General features: G+C 43.7%; 1 protein-coding gene across 1 annotated transcript in view; it reads right to left on the bottom strand.

Annotated features, from left to right (window-relative positions):
• The window catches only part of LOC124594372 (espin), a 493,386-nt gene that overhangs the window by 195,403 nt on the left and 279,912 nt on the right, over positions 1 to 18,071 (bottom strand). The window lies entirely within an intron of this gene.

The following is an 18,071-nucleotide window of genomic DNA, read 5'->3' as shown; positions in this document are numbered from 1 at the left end:
CACAACTTTCCCACTAGAGAGCGCCCCGCTAAGCACAACAGCGCAGGCGCAGCGCTCGTCCGTCTCCGCACTACGAGATGGCGCTGCAATAAAGACGGACCAAATTCTGCTTCCGCCGATCCGCGTATTAATAGGTAACGCAGCCAATGAATTTGCTGCTAACGTAGAACCTTTTCTCCTCGCGGATCACACTCGCGCAGTGATACCTGAACGCTCGAGGTATTATAACGGGTGTACAGACCTCCGATTAGTCAGTCTGCATTAGTCTGCATCAGTCTATAATCAAGTTTCAGTCTGCACCTAATAATATTATCATATTCCTGTAGATAGCCAAGAAGATAAATGAATAGACACGTTGTCAAGTTTCAGAGATATGTGAGAATAAGATTAACGTACCAAGACCAAAGGAACTTCAGATTGTCAATTGTAAACAGCATCCAGAATCAAGTTAAGTAATGTCTATATTTTTTATTATTTAATAAATGTGTGTGAAAATTAATCAAGTTCTGTTTAAAGTTGGTCAACGTCAATCTGCTACTCTAAACGTGCAAGTGGCATTTCTATCGTCTGACCTAACGGCAGAAGACAAACAAGCCACGATAAGACCACGAGACATATTGTTGACACTCGCCTACTTCGTTAGAGCGAAAAGTCAAATAATCTGATGGTGTGCGTACCGAAGGTCTTACAGTACGCACACCACACATACTAATAGAATCTCTGAGCTTCGTTCAGTCTTACCTGTACTAGTTCACCTCATACTGTCTCCAAAGGTTTATCAGTACAAACACAACCAAATCCCAGGCAATAATTACTGGCTGGCACTATGCGTCCCCCATTCTGATGGATGTTATCTACTCATTTGTCTTTCTCTAGGTCCAAAGTCACGTGAGCATCAAGGAGAATGATCTGACCCACTGTTTGCCTAGAGAAGCGACTACTCGATCACCAGTCGGTTTGACAGTCCCGGGAGCAGATTTTCGGGTGTAGGTAATGTTGACTCGGAATGAAATCAGATCTGAATGTGCCTCCATCCTCTGTCTGAAGTGTGGGACTACGGCTGGTCAATTTCCAATATTACAATACCAATAGCCGTTATTTACGTTTCATTTTAAGGCTACCAGTTTCGACTTTGAGTAATAAGTACATATAAAAATACAAAAAAATGGCTCTGAGCACTATGGGACTTAACATCTGAGGTCATAAGTCCCCTAGAACTTAGAACTATTTAAACCTAACCAACCTAAGGACATCACATACATCCATGCCCGAGGCAGGATTCGAACCTGCGACCGTAGCGGTCGCGCGGCTCCAGACTGAAGCGCCTAGAACCGCTCGGCCACACCGGCCGGCTATAAAAATACAACGCGTATTGTCTAAAAGATGCAAGTATTACATATTAATTTACATAATTGAAAGAAAACAGTCTTAATTAAAATCTACATGATACATTGGCCAAACTGGTAGATCATTTAAGGAACGATTCAAAGAGCACACATCCATACATACAATTAAACATTAAACGTTTAAAGAACATCTCAAAACCAATAAGCATCACGTAGAAAGCATTGTTGACAATTTAGAGACTTTGCGCTTTGTAGATAAAGGGGGAACGATGGATTTACTAGAAGAGATGGAGATATTTGTCCATTTGAGTAATGAGTCTGATAATCTGTTAAATGAGCAGGTAGTTTTTAAAAATAAACAGTTCTTTGAAACGTTTAGTGACTTCTTTTAATTTTATCAATTATATATAGATTTTATATAATGTACATTTATTTCTGACTACCTTTGTTACACAGAACTTCTAATAGTAATGGAATATCGTCCTATAAACATTTTGCGAGTTTTTATACCATGTGAATTCTCTGATATCTTTACTGATTAGTTTTAGAGGTTGTCGATGGTATACCTGATGTGTGGTTTAGGTCGGCATTAGTTACTCCTCTGTCATTCCTTCATCTGTTTCCTTGTCAAGTTTGTGTCTATCTTCTTGTTATATATCCTACGACCTTCTTATGCAATTGACTGAACTGCGATATATCGACTCGCCTTAAGTAGGTTCTTCCATGCGATATGGAACAGGTTGTGATGTCATCTTTAACTTTCTAATTTGAGTGGATGGCTTGACAGTTGCTGACAAGCTGTCCAAGGAGAAAGCATGCCCGTGTGAGTACGTATTTTTGAGGATACTAGACGTTATCTGTGATGTATTATTCGTTACTTTATTACTCATATTGACTTCTCTCTTCAGAATAACCTTCATGAGACCAGTTACAGCGCTGCTGTGTTTTGTAACACGACAGTTACTCGATTTAAGCAGATGATTAGACCCTCTCTTGTTGATTTGTGTCTTTATGGTCAGTGATGGCTTAATGTAGGTCCTACTTAACAATTAGTAGTGGATTTCCTTGATGTGTTTCGTATAGTTAGGCCATTAGGGTATGAGTACTTTTAGGTTAGTTACGTAATTGTTTCAGTCCATTTGGTTTTATGTTACCCTAATGGCGGATGGAACTATCATATCTATGCAATTTTCATATGCATTTAAGTGTTATAACGATAGCCTGCGGAGTGGAGATTATTTTCTAGTGACTTTCTCACGATAACATGATTAAGAAGTGATATATTCGGGTATTATATGACGAAGTGTACATCACCCTTTTAATATGCCTATTTTAGACCCAATGTGGACTCTCATTTGATTTAACATTTCGTAGTATATACTTGAGTTTACCTCTCGATTTTTGCGCTTTCCCTGCGGTCTATATGGAACTGTTAACTTCCAGTTTGGTTGACTACTATTTCGATATTTAAAATCCGTAGTGACGTAGTCTAATAGTATATTTATTATTTTCGCGACTTCCTGTAACGAGACTATGGTTAATTATCTTAGTTCCATTGATACTCCCCAGAAGTATGATAGGAATTTTCTGCTCAAATAGCTGATGTTGGTTTCCCATCTTCCAAATACGGTTCTTACAATTAGAAACATAAAAACCTTGGGTTATTGTGGAAAAAGGTATGCATTGTGAAAAGTTAATGTACGCAATATCCACTTTTCGGTTGTGCTATGCAGGGTCTTATTTCATGGGTGGACACATTTTTACTTTTTATTTTAATTTTTTACTTCTTACAGTCATCCTCCTAGAGTGCTTTTGGGTCCTCCTTGTAGAGTATTGTCTAATAACCATAGAGTACAGCTATGGTGTAATATATCGTTCCTTTTTGTATACTATAAAGGATACTATGGTTTATAGTGTACCCCCTTTACTTTACCTGATATATGATCCTGTTGTCTACTTTACATATGATTAGTCGGTTCCTTTACTCGCCTCTATTATTTTGGACAAAAACCAGTAGAGTCTGCCATGTATAACCACACATATTTACAGACAATTAATATACTGGACTGATGGTTGCATTACTTTGACACTTCTGGTGTATGATTACTTCCATTAGGTTACTGATTGTATCACAAAAAAATGGTTCAAATGGCTCTGAGCACTATGGGACTTAACTGCTGAGGTCATCAGTCCCCTAGGACTTTGAACTACTTAAACCTAGCTAACCTAAAGACATTACACACACCCATGCCCGAGGCAGGATTCGATCCTGCGACCGTAGCGGTCGCGCGGTTCCAGACTGTAGCGCCTAGATGCGCTCGGCCACTCCGGCCGGCGATTGTATCACAGTATGCATGAATAACTGATTAATTTCTGATAGTACATATTATGTGTATCACGTAGATTTTAATTAAAACTGTTTTCTTTTAATTATTAATATGTAAAACTTGCGTATTTTAGACAAACGCTCTGTATTTTAATATGTACTTATTGCCCTGTTATAACTTGCACTGTATAGGCCTGAAGATGACCTAATGTAAAGTCGAAACTGGGAGCTTAAAAATAAATCCTAAATAACGGCTACTGGTATTGTATTATTGTAATAAAATCTGGTGGTCTACTGCCCTCTGTAATAAACTCAGCACCATCAAGTAGACTACGGCCCTATTGTGCTACTGTTTCCGTTCTTCCCGGCTTGGCATCGGTCATACCAGATAGGTGTGTTTCATATAATGAGCCACCCCCAACTTGTGATTGCGGAGCCTTGCAGGCAGCAGGTAACGTGCTGGTGGAATACACCCTCTTCCTGGCCGTACATGCCAGTCACGGTCCGTTAGATTCTTTAATTATATTATTGGCAGATGAGGTACGGACAATTGGGCTGGTTCTCCGTTTCCTCCGGGAAAGTGGTTTTTATTGTCAAAGATAACGTTTTAAAGGTTTCCAGTCAGTAGGGGGTCGTTGGGGATGCGGCTCCCACCACATACTGGACAATTGCGGCACTGTACTCTTCTCCGAAACGCCTTCATCATCCCTCTTATTATATTTTACTGGCTTTTACATTTGGTTTGTTTTTTTCTCTGCCACATCCTCTTTTACATTTTAGGAGTAACACTCCAATGAAGGAAAGATGTTAAGGATTCCTTATCCTTGATACTAGCTTCCTCCGAGAGAACAGGTTCTATTTCCATCCTTAACACTTGGATTATAATGGATCGGGGGGTGGGACTGTTGTGGAAGGGACGCATCCGTAGCATGGTGAGTCCTCGGAAACACATACCTGCTTTATTAAATTACTGGCTTAATCCTTGACTGGGTTGGCGGATGGTCAAATGTGAGATGTCTCTCGCAGCAGATACGCCCTACAGGACACGTCGTCTGCTCTCTGGTCTGCACACCAGCCAGACTCATACATTTACCACTGTTTAAATTATTACGCATCTCTGGCATTAATGTCGTTTTCTGTTGTACAGGAGAAACTACTTTCGTCCGGCCGTAACTGTGGGTTCTTGGATTGCTCTCATAGGAGGCTCATCAAACTAAAACGCGTGAAATATTAGTTCACTTTACCGCATAAATGAATAGAAGATTTACTTAACTCTGACGCAATTCTTTGCCAAAGGATTGTCCGATAATTTACAACTGTCATTGACTCTGAAAGCATCACTTGATGCACAGATTAAAAAACTGTTCTCTTGCAACATAAAATGCTACATTTAAAAAAGTGCAGTTCATAGGAAACTTAAACTGTCACAGTCCCACACGACGATGTTGACTGCTGTAGCTGTGGTCCGAACTGGACTGGATGCTCGACACTATACTAACAACAGCGTGATTGCGCTGTTACTCTGGAAGGGAGGCGTCGTCTTCTGGAGTGTCTCCCAATGGTTGTTGCGAACTGCAGCGAGTCTTCACAGATGTGTGTGGAATCGTTTCGTTTTGTCGACTTTGGTGTGGCACCGCGATCTCTGGACGGTACAACGCTTTCAATGCCTCGACCATACCAGTCCTACAAACTGCCACAATTCGATCAAATTTGTGCTGACGTCACTAATTGCACATAGACTGATGACCACACCAATTACTCATTTAACTTCCCAAATCGCACTCACTAAGTATGCATTTCTTGCAGCTCGTTCCTTAACGAAATGAACACCGACGGAAAAAATAGCAACACCAAGAAATAATTAATATAGAATAATGAAATTTCGGGAATAGATTTGTTTAGGTAACATTTTTAACTGATCAACGTTGCAAGACCACAGGTTAATGTAAGTGCGAGATAAGCCGCTGCAAATATGGAACGCTGGTACATTAATAACATACGTAACCACCAGAATGTTGAATGGAAGCATGCAAACGTGAATGCATTGTGTTATACAGATGCCTGATGCTAGTTTGTGGGATGCAGTTCAGTGCCTATTGCACTTGGTCGGTCATTAGAGGTGCGGATAAAGCTGTTTGAGGATGACACTGAATTGTTGTCCGATGATGTCCCATGCGTACTCGAATGGAGACAGATCTGGTGATCGAGCAGGCCAGGGAAACGTGTCGACACTCTGTAGAGGAAGTTGGGTTACAACGGAGATATGTGGGTGAGCTTTATCCTGTTGGAAAACACCCCCCTCGAATCCTGCTTATGCATGGTAGCACAAAAGGTCGAACCACCAGACTGACGTACAAATTTGGAGTCAGGATGCGTGGGATAACCACGAGAGCGCTCCTGCTGTCATACGAAATCGCACACCAAACCACAACTCCAGGTATAGGTCCAGCTGTCTTCCACGCTGGCAGATAGGTTGTGGTTGCAGGCCCTCAACTGGCCTTCCTCTAACCAACACATGACCATCACTTGTACCGAGGCAAAACCGGCTTTCAGCAGAAAACACAACACACCTCAGCCCTGGCCTCGAATGAGCTATCGCTTGACACCACTGACGCCACAAATGAATTTACAATGAAATCTGACATTTTTAGTTGCTTACAGGCTTTGATAAATATCAAAGGGGATAGTTGAAAATGTGTGCCCCGACCGGGACTCGAATCAGGGATCTCCTGCTTACATGGCAGGCGCTCTATCGGCACGCTTCCCGTGAGACCCACATTTCCAACTTACTGTCTACACACAACATTTGTAGTGCCCCTGCCCACTATACTCATTACTCGCGGCAGTCAGTCCACCGAATATGAGTTTGAGCAATGTGAGTGCATCCGCACTGAAGGTGATCACTGGCCGGTAAGCCTCACATATATATGAATATGGTGTCTGTTCTTTCGGACATGTCTGAAAGAATAGATACCATCTTCATATATAACGTCACAAATGGTGGTGGTTCAGGCTCAGTGGAATACACAATAGAGCGTGTCTGGCACGGAGCTGTCTTGAACTAGCTGATTCGTAACAGTTCGTTGTGTCACAGTGGTGCCAACTGCTGCTCAAATTGCTGCTGTAGATGCAGTACAATGCCCCAGAGCCATACGCCGAACACGACGGTCTTCCCCCTCGATGCTGCCACGTGGACGTACGGAGTCCGGTCATGTACAGTAGCAACATTCCTCCCACATATCGCAGAAGGAACATTCAGTTCCTCGTAGCCCTATTGCAGTATCCCGGGTCAAACTCTGTGAGGTGTTGATAATGGTGTATTTTTCGCCTTAAAGACATTCTTGACGTCCAAACTCATAGATAAATAACGCTCACGACCTGAATTGCATCCTCATAGTGGCGCTACTAGCGCCACTCTTATGCGACTGGCGCGAAACATGAACAGACGCCATCTTTCAGATGAAGATACACGCCTACCAACTGTCGTTTATGTCACGCAACTCCTTCCCGGTGCTACGATTTTTTTCCGTCAGTTTATTTGTTGTTGTCTCTGCATCATCATGTCTTTCAGGTGGAGCGTTGAATTTTTTAGGACTCTGCTAGCCGTTAAAACGGGAAATGAGTTTGTGGAACATGTCCAGAGTGAAAAACGAGAGGTGGGATGAGTGGGCGTGAGTCGGTTGGCCCTCCTCCGCCGTTACTTGCAGCGCCCTCGGCCACAGCCGGTGTGCAGGTCTGCAGGCCAGAGGCCAGCGGGCCGCCGCGCTCGCAGTTATCCCGGTGCATCCACAATGGCCGTGCAGCCGGCCCGGTGCACTGACCTCCTCCCAGACCCCCTGTGGAGCTCGACGGCCGACTCCCAGCTGCAGGTCAGCGGCTCCAGGACAACTGAGAGGACTCGCATGCTGCTGCAATTTGCAGGCTATCCACCCCAGCCGTGTAGCTCTTGTCTGTTTCACCGGGAAAGCTAAGGCTTAAAGTTTTTTTTTCTTTTTTGCCTTCAGATTATTATTTTAATGCCCGTGATGATTTTTATCCGAACTTGGAAGGAGCATAGTTAACTGACGTATAATTTCTTCTTACAATATTGTTTGGTAATATCCACGTCATACACGTATCCACGGCATAATAATGACTTAGATACGATATCTGAATGGTGCGAAGAATGTCAAAAAATGGTTCAAATGGCTCTGAGCACTATGGGACTTAACTTCTGAGGTCATCAGTCCTCTAGAACTTAGAACTACTTAAACCTAACTAACCTAAGGATATCACACATATCCATGCCTGAGGCAGGATTCGAACCTGCGACCGTAGCGGTCGTGCGGTTCCAGACTGTAGCGCCTAGAACCGCTCGGCCACCACCGCCGGCCGAAGAATGGCAATTGTTTCTCAATAAGGTATGAGGTCACCCACATGAGTACAAAAATAAATACCTTAAATTTCTGAATTTCCGTCACGCTGGATCACTTGCAGATGTCAATTAGTGTTAATCAATACAACGGAAGAAGAGCCATAGTTGCAAATTTCACTTTTATTTACTTTATGACTAGTTTCGGGTCGGGACCCATTTTCAAATCATCCAGATACTCAAAATAGTATTTCCCGAAATGTAAGATCCATATCAAGACAGTAAAAATATGCGCGTCACAAACGGCAAATGAGCAGTTATTGAGCATGTTGATAACCCATTTTCAAATCATCCAGATAGTCAAAATGGAATTTCCAGAAATGTAAGAACCATGTCAATATAACAAACATATACACATAAGGAAGTGCAAATGAGCAGCTACAGAGCATACATATAACTGTATGCTATGAACAGTTACAGAGCATATAGATAACTGTATGCTAAACAGCAGCTGTCCCATTATCCATGAAACTGTGGATGTACAGAAATTCAATGATAGTTACGGTTTCAGTGACGAATATGCTAAGACGGAAATCTTATTGCCGTGTAAATATCTCCTTTGATTAGACAATTAGTTATGAGTAACTAATTGTCCTTTAATTGCTAGTTGCAAAGAGATCTAATTATGAAAATTTGTGCGATGTAATAATTTACTGGAAATCCATTCACGCCCTATACCCGGTCAGGATGAAATGTAATATGCATTGTAAGCAAAACAGGAAGAAGAAGACATGATACAGAAGAGGTGTAATGTAATCGAGATACGATAGATTTCGAGGATTTTACGTAATTCAATAAAGTAAAACATGAAGGAGCAGCAATTTCGAGGGTGTCGGTAATAGGAGTGCTAAAGAAAGTGCCAATCGCTCTAGTAAAATGGTAAAAGCTGAATTTGAATTCGAGGGAGACTGTCGCTTGCTAATTGATAGGGGGTTGGGGAGGAGGGATGGTGCAACATGGCGACGTTTTAGAACTATTTAATGAAATTTATATTAAGCTAGCGCTACTGCCGGCCGCTGTGGCGGAGCGGTTCTAGGCGCTTCAGTCCGGAACCGCGCTGCTGCTACGGTCGCAGGTTCGAATCCTGCCTCGGGCATGGATGTGTGTGATGTCCTTAGGTTAGTCAGGTTTATCTGGTACCGCACGCCGCCGAATTTGAATCCCCGCCAGACGTCATGGACGTCGAAGACCCCAAGAGGTCTCTGTACCATCGCGCCGTAAGCTGTGGCGGCGCGCGCCTCCTGGCCCGCATTTAGAGTGAGGGCGCCACAGTGGAACACGTGGTCCCAGCAGCCAATAGCGGCGCCCCCGATGGAGTATTTAAGCGCCTGCCTCACGCTCAGCCTGGCCGCCCCCCCCTTTATGAGTGCTCACCCTCCTTTGGTTCCCCCCCCCCCCCTTTCGTTTTTCCTCTCCGCCCTCCTTGTTTTCCCCCTCATCTGTCCAGCCCCCCCCCCCCCCCCCTCATCTGCCCTTGGCTAGGGTGTGTCATCTTTGTGCCGACATTTTCGTGCAGTGTTTACAGTGAGAGTTCAGTGTCGTGTGTCTTTTCAGAAGTGTTGCGAACGGACATCATACTGTCGCTAGATGTGATTTTTATATCTCTTGCAAACAGAAACCAGACTGTCGCCATGTTTTTTAATTGTCTGTCTACTATGTTACTTGTCTGCTTCCTGTGTATTTTATTAGCATTGCCAACCCTTTGCTTTATGTATTAACTTTCCACAATTTTCCGCCGTTTTACAATTTAAGTCACCGTTCTATCGCCTGCTTTTATCGTTTGTTATCGTCTTCTTACGTTTTAAAAAGTCTGTAGGGTGCAGAGCAGCGTACTAAGCTGCTGCCAGCCCGCCCCCTTTTGGGGGAATCGAAATACAATAAAGGAAAAAAAGAAAAAAAAGCTCAGCCAGTAACCTCTCCCTACCTCCCTTCGCCCCCCCCCCCCCCCCCCCGAGTCCTTTTTTATTCCTGTCCTCTGCCTTCCCCACTCCCTGTCGCGTCTGCCCAGCAACCCCCACCCCTCTTATGGGTCCTCATCCTCCATTGGCTCCTTTCCCCCCGCTTTTCCTCACCTTCTCCCCTTTTTTATTTTCCATCATCTGTCCAGTTTCCCCCCACCTGCTCTTGCCTGTGGTATGTCATATTTTAGTGCACTATTCCAGTGACTGTTCAGTGTTGTTTCGTCTTTTCCCGTGTTGTGAGCAGAAACCATGCTGTCCCTGGGTGTGAATCTTATGTCTTTTGCGAACAGGGAGCAGACTGTCGCCGTGTATTTTTAATTGTCTATTATTTTACCTGTCTGCTTCATATGTATTTTATTAGCATCATCATCCCTTTGTTCTCTGTTTTAAGCTCCACGATTCTTTTTCGCCATGTTACCCTTTGCCTCCGATTTTATCGCCTGTTTTTTATTATATATTATCTTCACCTTTTTGAAACAAAGTCTGTAAGCTGAAGAGCGGCATACTAAGCTGCTGCCAGCCCGGGGCGGGGTGGGGGGGGGGGGGGGGGGAGAATCGAAATTCAATAAAGAAAAGAAAAAAAAGAAGCTCAGCCAGTGAGTCTAATCGTTGCGTGAGTCTTGACATATCACCTCGACAACAGACAGCGTGTTTTCCGTTCTTTGTTTTCATTACTAGTGGACGTCTTGGATTCGTTTGGTTGTCTCTGTCACTCCGTTGCTTCTTGCGTGTTGTCGTCGTAAGGTCTCTCTCCATCATCCGTCGTCGTTTCGTGTCCGTCCGTTCCGTTCGTTTGGTTGTTCGCGTTCCGCTCTCCGTTCGGTCCCGCCGCGCTTTCTCGGCCACCCCGCGACCGTACCGGTCGCGGTTGCAACCGGTTACAACGGTTTAAGTAGTTCTAAGTCTAGAGGACTGATGTCCTCAGATGCTTTCGAAAGGCAGACTAGCAGGAACATCCTCACTTTTCCCCACGAGGCTGGGCGAAATTCTGTAGAGTCCTCCTACCAAGAAATTCCCTTCCGTGTCCCAGAGACCGAACGTAATTACGGTATGCGGCAGTGCGACGCATTGACCGCTCATCCAGGGGGTCAGAGAGGGGAACAGTCTGTGAGACAGCTCACTACATCTAGTGACCCTGCACTATGCAGAGGACCTTCACACGAATCGTAAAGTGGTTTCGCACCTGCAACGAGTACGAGGCAACCGGCGAGGCGAGCATCCCTTCTCTCACGTCCGCGCCTGACTCAGACTCCGGAGTTAATCTCTGGTGACCACCACACCGGAGGTCGCCGGCGAGATTACGCGCTAACAACGATAATGGCTAGCATTTACCGCTGGACTGCGCTCGAGGAGAGAGAGCATCAGTCGCGGTTGGACGTGTGACAACGGAACAAGGAGGTGGAATTGCTTCCAGAGGAGAGGCATTCGGAGCTGCTAAGCGACGTTTGACGAGGCTGATGCAAGAGCGGCTCGGCAGGTGGTGCGCCACACAATGGAAGCGCCGGGATTAAGGGGCCGGCGCGGCGGAGCGTGGCAGCCCGCTCGCCGTGTTGACACAGTGACGAGCGCCATTACCGAGTGCGCGCGCCGTTTACGAGAATTGTTCTCCCAAAGTTCAGTCTCGGTAAACAAGTTAGTCGAAACGGTTTGCGAAATAGCCGCCGTGGTAATAAACGAGGCTTAACGGTAGCCTGAGAAACGATTCACTCTATTGAAGACGTCGTGCAAAAAGGTCTGTGCTAAATCGCAGGAACTTTTCACAGATACCTCGCGTTAAAGTCTGAACAAATATCTCCACGGTTAACAACCGTAAGGCGACAGAAGTGAAAATTTCCATGAACCACAGAAAAAGTGCACGTTAAAGTTGACACGTCGTTAGGTCTTAAGTAATCACAAGATAAGAAGGGTTTTCTATTTAACTATTTTAGCGCCTTTGATTCGGATAATCATGAAGCCTCCAATAATGTACGAAAAATGTTTTTGTTTACTCACACAAATGGTTCAAATGGCTCTGAACACTATGCGACTTAACTTCTGAGGTCATCAGTCGCCTAGAACGAATTAAACCTAACTAACCTAAGGACATCACACACATCCATGCCCGAGGCAGGGTTAGAACCTGCGAGAGTAGCGGTCGCCCGGTTCCAGATTACACAACTCTCAGTTTTACATGTTCAAGTCACACGCATCATTGCATTCACAAATTCGCATGGTGAGTTTGCCATGACTTACAGCAACAACACTGGCTAGTTTTTAAGTAACGCCATTTGTGCAAGTTTTTTATTATTTATTTATTTATTTGTTTCACTATCGCAGTTTCAGCTCTAGGGACATTTTCAACGAAAAGCTGTAAAAATTAGTCTGTTACTATCGGGCATGTCTTAATGACATGCCCTCGTCAAAATATTACACGTGATCTTAGTACTGCAACACTCAGTATCAAGGGTGGACATAAAACTATAATTTGATCTTTCTATCGACCGCCAGCCTCAACTTTTGGTGTAACCGAAAACAATAGAAAACGTCAGTTCGCTTTTACGTAAGTTAATTACACTATAATCATCAGAGGAGACTTAAATCATTCAACAGTTAGTTGGAATAATTACAGTTATGTTAGTGGTGGACTTGACAAGATACCCTGTGAAACTACTGAATGCATTCTCTGAAAACTATTTAGAGGAGATAGTTCGAAAATAGATCTACCGGCAACAAATAGACCTGACCTCTTCGAGGATGTACACATCGAAACTGGTATCGGTGACCTTGAGGAAGTTGCAGCAACAATGAATGGCAAAGAAAAAAGGGCAATTAAAACAAATTGAGGGGTTTATCTGATCAGCCAAGTAGATAAATAAGCAATATCATATGTAAGTGAGGAACTTCACACTGTTAGTTGAGTAGAGGAGCATGTAGAGGGACTATGGCTCAAGTTCAAAAGAACAGTTGGTTCGGGGTGGGAAGGATCCTCCATGGTGACCCTAAGAATGTACTACGACCAGCTGCGTTTCGCTCGCATATGGATTGTGAGGACAAAATTAATTACAGCAGGCACAGAGGCATTTAACGTCATCCTCCCGCGCTCCGTAAGTGAATGAACTACAAAAATTCGTAATAACTTGTTTAATAGGACGTACGCTCTGCCATGCAGTTTGCGGTTGCTTGCAGGGTATGAATGTAGATGTAAGAGAGATATCAGAGCTCGGAGGAAAAGATTTAAGTGTTCGTTTTTCCCACGTGCTATTCGAGGGTGGAAATAATACAAAGGTGGGTTGATGAACACTCTCCCAGGCACTCTCTTGTGAACTGCAGAAAGGTGATGTAGGTGTGGACTTGTCCTGCTTGTAAGATCGGAAAATACCTTAGAAAGTCATATCGCCGCAAGCCTCTGGACGATTCGTTAAGAATAATCCTAGCACGACACGACCGCCCGCCCCTGGGAGGAGTACTATGCAGCTGGCTACAGAGAGTGTTGTGCGACCTGGCCTGACGAGCGACCGCATGACGTAACCCGGCGGCGACTGCCACCAAATGCCAGTGGGCAGAAGAGAGGCGAGCGGCTGAGTGCCGACCTTTCCCCCTATGAGTGCCGCCGCCGCCGTGCCGTGGGAGTGCTTTGCAGCGGCGAGGTGGTGGCTGAGGCATTGGGAAGGGGGCAGCAGCTCTGGGACTAACGTCAAACTGTAAACTTTTGGTAACAGCTTACGAGGTTACAATTTCAACCAGGTAATACACGTGCCAAAGAAACTAGTATTCAAATACAGAGGTATGTAAACATGTAGGATACGGCGCTTCGGTCGGCAACGCCTCTATAGGACAAATGTCTCGGACAATTGTTAGATCGGTTACTGCTGCTAAAATGGCAGGTTATCAAGATTTAAATTTGTGGTAAGGACTATGGGACCAAATTGCTAAGGTCATCGGTCCCTAGTAAACACTAGTCAATCTAACTTAACCTAACTTCCACTAAGGACAACACACACACCCATACCCGAGGGAGGACTCGAACCTCCGACGGAGCGAGCCGCGTGAACCGTGACAAGACGGCCTTTGACCGCGCGGCTACCCCGTGCGGCATCAAAATTTAAGTGAGTTTGAACGTGGTGTTGCAGTCGGCGCACGAGCGATGGGCCACAGTGTCTCCGAGATAGTGATGAAGTTGGTGTGTTACCATACGACCATTTTACGAATGTTCCGTGAATATCGGGAATCTGGTAAAACATCAAATCTCCGACAACGCTGCGGCTGAAAAAGATCCTATAAGAACGGGACCAACGATGAAGGAAGAGAGCATCGTTCAACGTGACAGAAGTGCAACCCTTGCGATAAATGCTGCAGATTTCTACGCTGGGCTATCAAGTGTCAGCGTGCGACACATTCAACAAAACATAATTGATATGGGCTTTCGGAGCCGAAGGACCACTCGTGTACCCTTCATGACTGCACGACACATAGCTTTACGCATCGGCTGGGCATGTCAACACTGTATTCACATTGGACAGTTGATAACTGGAAGCATGTTGCCTGGTCGGACGAGTCTCGTTTCAGATTGTATCGAGTATATGGACGTGTACGGGTATGGAGACAACCTCATGAATCCATGAACCCTGCGTGTCAGCAGGAGACTGTTCAAGCTGGTGGAGGCTCTGTAATGGTGTGGGGAGTGTGCAGTTGGAGTGATATGGGACCCCTGATACATCTAGATACGACTCTGACAGGTGACACGCACGTAAGCATCCTGACTTATCACCTGCTTCCATTCATCTCCATTGTGCATTCCGACGGAGTTAAGCAGTTCCAGTAGGACAGTGCGACACCCCACACGTCCATAACTGCCACAGAGTGGCTGCAGGAACACTCTTCTGAGTTCAAACAATTCCGCTGGCAACAAAACTCCCTTGACATGAACACTGTTGAGCATATCTGGGACGTCTTGCAACATGCTGCTCAGAAGAGATCTCAAGCCCCTCATGCTCTTATGCGTTTATGGATATCCCTGCAGGATTCATGGTGACGGTTTCCTCCAGCAATACTTCAGATATTAGTCGAGTCCATGACACGTCGTGTTGCGGCACTTCTGCGTGGACTTCGCGGGGACCCTACACGATATTACGCAGGTGTACCAGTTTCTTTGACTCTTCAATGTAAATAGGTCACAGGATAACACAGACCACAAAATTTACTGAAACCGGCCAATTATTTGTGGTGAATGATTCATGTGGTTTAAAAATTGAATTCTGGTTTATATGTGGCATAGAATAATAAACAAAGCTCCCAGATTTCTAAACAAGCTAGTCGTGACAACGAATTAAAGAGTGTCTGCCTTATTCAAGAACACGATGTTTATTTTGTTTAATCAAGAAACATTCTTAGCACAGTTGCGGCATTCTCAGTGATTCTTTTCTTTAATCATTTCTGAAACATACAGCGTGATTCAGCTGCTTCTACTGCTGGGTCTTATGCAACCCCCTACGCCTTCAAATACCACATGCAATATTTTCATATTCTCTCGCTTGTTATGTGCAAACTATTGGTCCTACAGAAACATGGACCTTTCTGTAGGAAACTTAATGTAGTAAAATTTTCGCTAGAGGCTGTGAGTTTCTAATTATTCAAGAAAAATGTACAAAAGCTTGTATAATAAAAGTTTATATGATAACTCGAAAATAATGACCTCCAGCAGAAACGTATTCTGGTAAAAAATATAACTAAATTAAGTTTCCTATAAAAAGGGTTTTAGTATGTGCATAGCGATCGATAGAATATGAATGGTATCTGAAGGTGTTGGGCCTGCATAAAACCCAGCGGTAGGGCAGCTGCCTCACCTATATAGATACCAGCTTTATTAAGGTTAGGAATATATGAACATCACATTTTGTTGTTGTTTAGAATACGTATGCATTGCATCTTGTGGCTCCCAATCAGCCACACGTCTTAATTAATACAGCACATCATAAATATGTAACACAGGGATGTTTGTTTAGCACACAATCATTACAATGTACAGGGTAGTCAAAAACAGTCTGAATAGTTTGAAAGGAGTTGCAGGGCAGGTTGTGCAGAAAAACAACTGTTAAGAAAAAGTTCGATATCGTTTCTGTGCTATTTAGTTAGTATTCCATTTAGCCAGTCAGCTCGTCACATGCGCAAATTCAAGCAACCTGTCAGATACAGTATCGCCAGACGCATTCTTCGTTTTGTTTCCTCAAACCGAACCAAAGTAGCATTTGTTCACCTAGTTTAAATTTACCACTTCCGAAAAAGGTACGTTTTAACTAGTAATGAGCATTTCAGCAAGTGATAACTCACAGACCCACAGGTGTTTGTGCATCACAGCATTTTAGCGCTCGCAGGTGCTTGAATTTGCACTCGCAGTGACTTGATTTGACTTCAATGTTAAATAACTCGAAAACAGGCGTACGGGACTACAAGCCCCACCGCCACACCTTCACCTGCCCATGTTAGGCAAAATTCTTCTGCCTGACTCATGTAGCACTATCACCGTCAGAGGGTGGTACGGGACTACAAGTCCCACCGCCACACCTCCAAAGCGAATTGGAAATTTACTGCCTCACCAACACAGTTAGACCGCAATAGACCGGTGACGCTGTATTGTAACATACCACCCCGGACTATCAAGTCCACTAATCCAATGGTAAAAATTTTTAACTTTTTGGTCTCTGAAATCATTTGGTTAGGTTTCCTATTTATGAGTTGTGTTAGGGATTTTTAACAGCTTTCGCTTACGGTATTTCATTGTTATTGGTGAATTTTGGATGTTACTATTTTGGTGTAGCTTGGAAACAGTTTTTGCTGCTCATTTATGCTTTTGACAGTCGTTTGTTTCACTTTTGCTTTCGACTGGTGGCCGCGGAATTAGAATTTGTCATTTTCATTGTGTGTGTGTGTGTGTGTGTGTGTGTGTGTGTGTGTGTGTGTGTGTGTGTGTGCCGAGGTTTATTGGGTATTGTTTGATAGTTTGCTTGCAATGCTGTATAACGTTCTGTTGCAAAATACAGCCTGATCAATGGTGACTTTTGGCGAGTATGATAGCTTTCTGGATGTGGTAGTTTTCTGTTTTGTTAATATGTGTATGAATGCCTGGAGCTCTACTTCTGTGATCCTATGGTGGCTGCTTCCAACGGGGTGGTCTCCAAATGTGGAGTGTGTGCTATCGTTTATCAATGGTCTTAAATGTTCAGAGCAACTTAGTCTGAAGTTTCTACATGCCCATCCCACCTATACTGAATTTAGTCTATAGGTTAAATGGTGTATACTTGCTTTATTGAATTTATCTACGGTAATGTCCGGTGTTTTTGTTCTTTTCTGCGGTATATTGTTTATTCTGTATGCCATAAGTAGTCTTTGTTTTCTCTCTAATGTTTCCTTTCCTGTGGGCTATTTTTTTTTTCAAATGTCAGTGTGTGCAATGTTTCCCTGTTGTTTTTTATTTCACCATGTAGTGAACGTTTTACGTTCCTTGCTGTATGATCATTATTGGTGTGTTTCACTGTAATGATGTAGTGTGTATTCTGTATCAGTGTTTTTATTTTTTTATTTTTTGGTTTACTTGATCGACAGTGTTTAGTTTGTAACATATTCAGTGATACAGTAGACAGAGTGAACCAGAAAATAAGACCACAATGACAGAACGGGCCCGATATTATTCTAGCACAAGACATCAGTAATAAACATACGGTAGAAAACACATCGCAGCCGTCAGTCGAAAACAAAACAAGGAGACGTGTGTCTAAGCCACAGCAACATATTTACGTACAGATTTCATCATTAAGTACGAGAAAACGGAAGTAAAAGCTATTTAAAGTTCGCAACACAATCTGAAATAGCAAGCGACATCACATAGTTTTCCAAAACATAGGTTTACGAAACTTTACCAATGTCTACAGGTCATCTTAAACCTTAAAACCATGACAACAATACATTTATCAGGGAAATAGCCACGTACACTCAGCACGGGTTAACTACAGAAATAGCAATCGTAACAAAATGACATATGGCACTATTTTATC

Source organism: Schistocerca americana, chromosome 2 (assembly GCF_021461395.2).
Source record: "Schistocerca americana isolate TAMUIC-IGC-003095 chromosome 2, iqSchAmer2.1, whole genome shotgun sequence".
NCBI classification, from domain to species: domain Eukaryota; kingdom Metazoa; phylum Arthropoda; class Insecta; order Orthoptera; family Acrididae; genus Schistocerca; species Schistocerca americana.
This window is presented reverse-complemented; position numbering and strand designations above follow the sequence as displayed.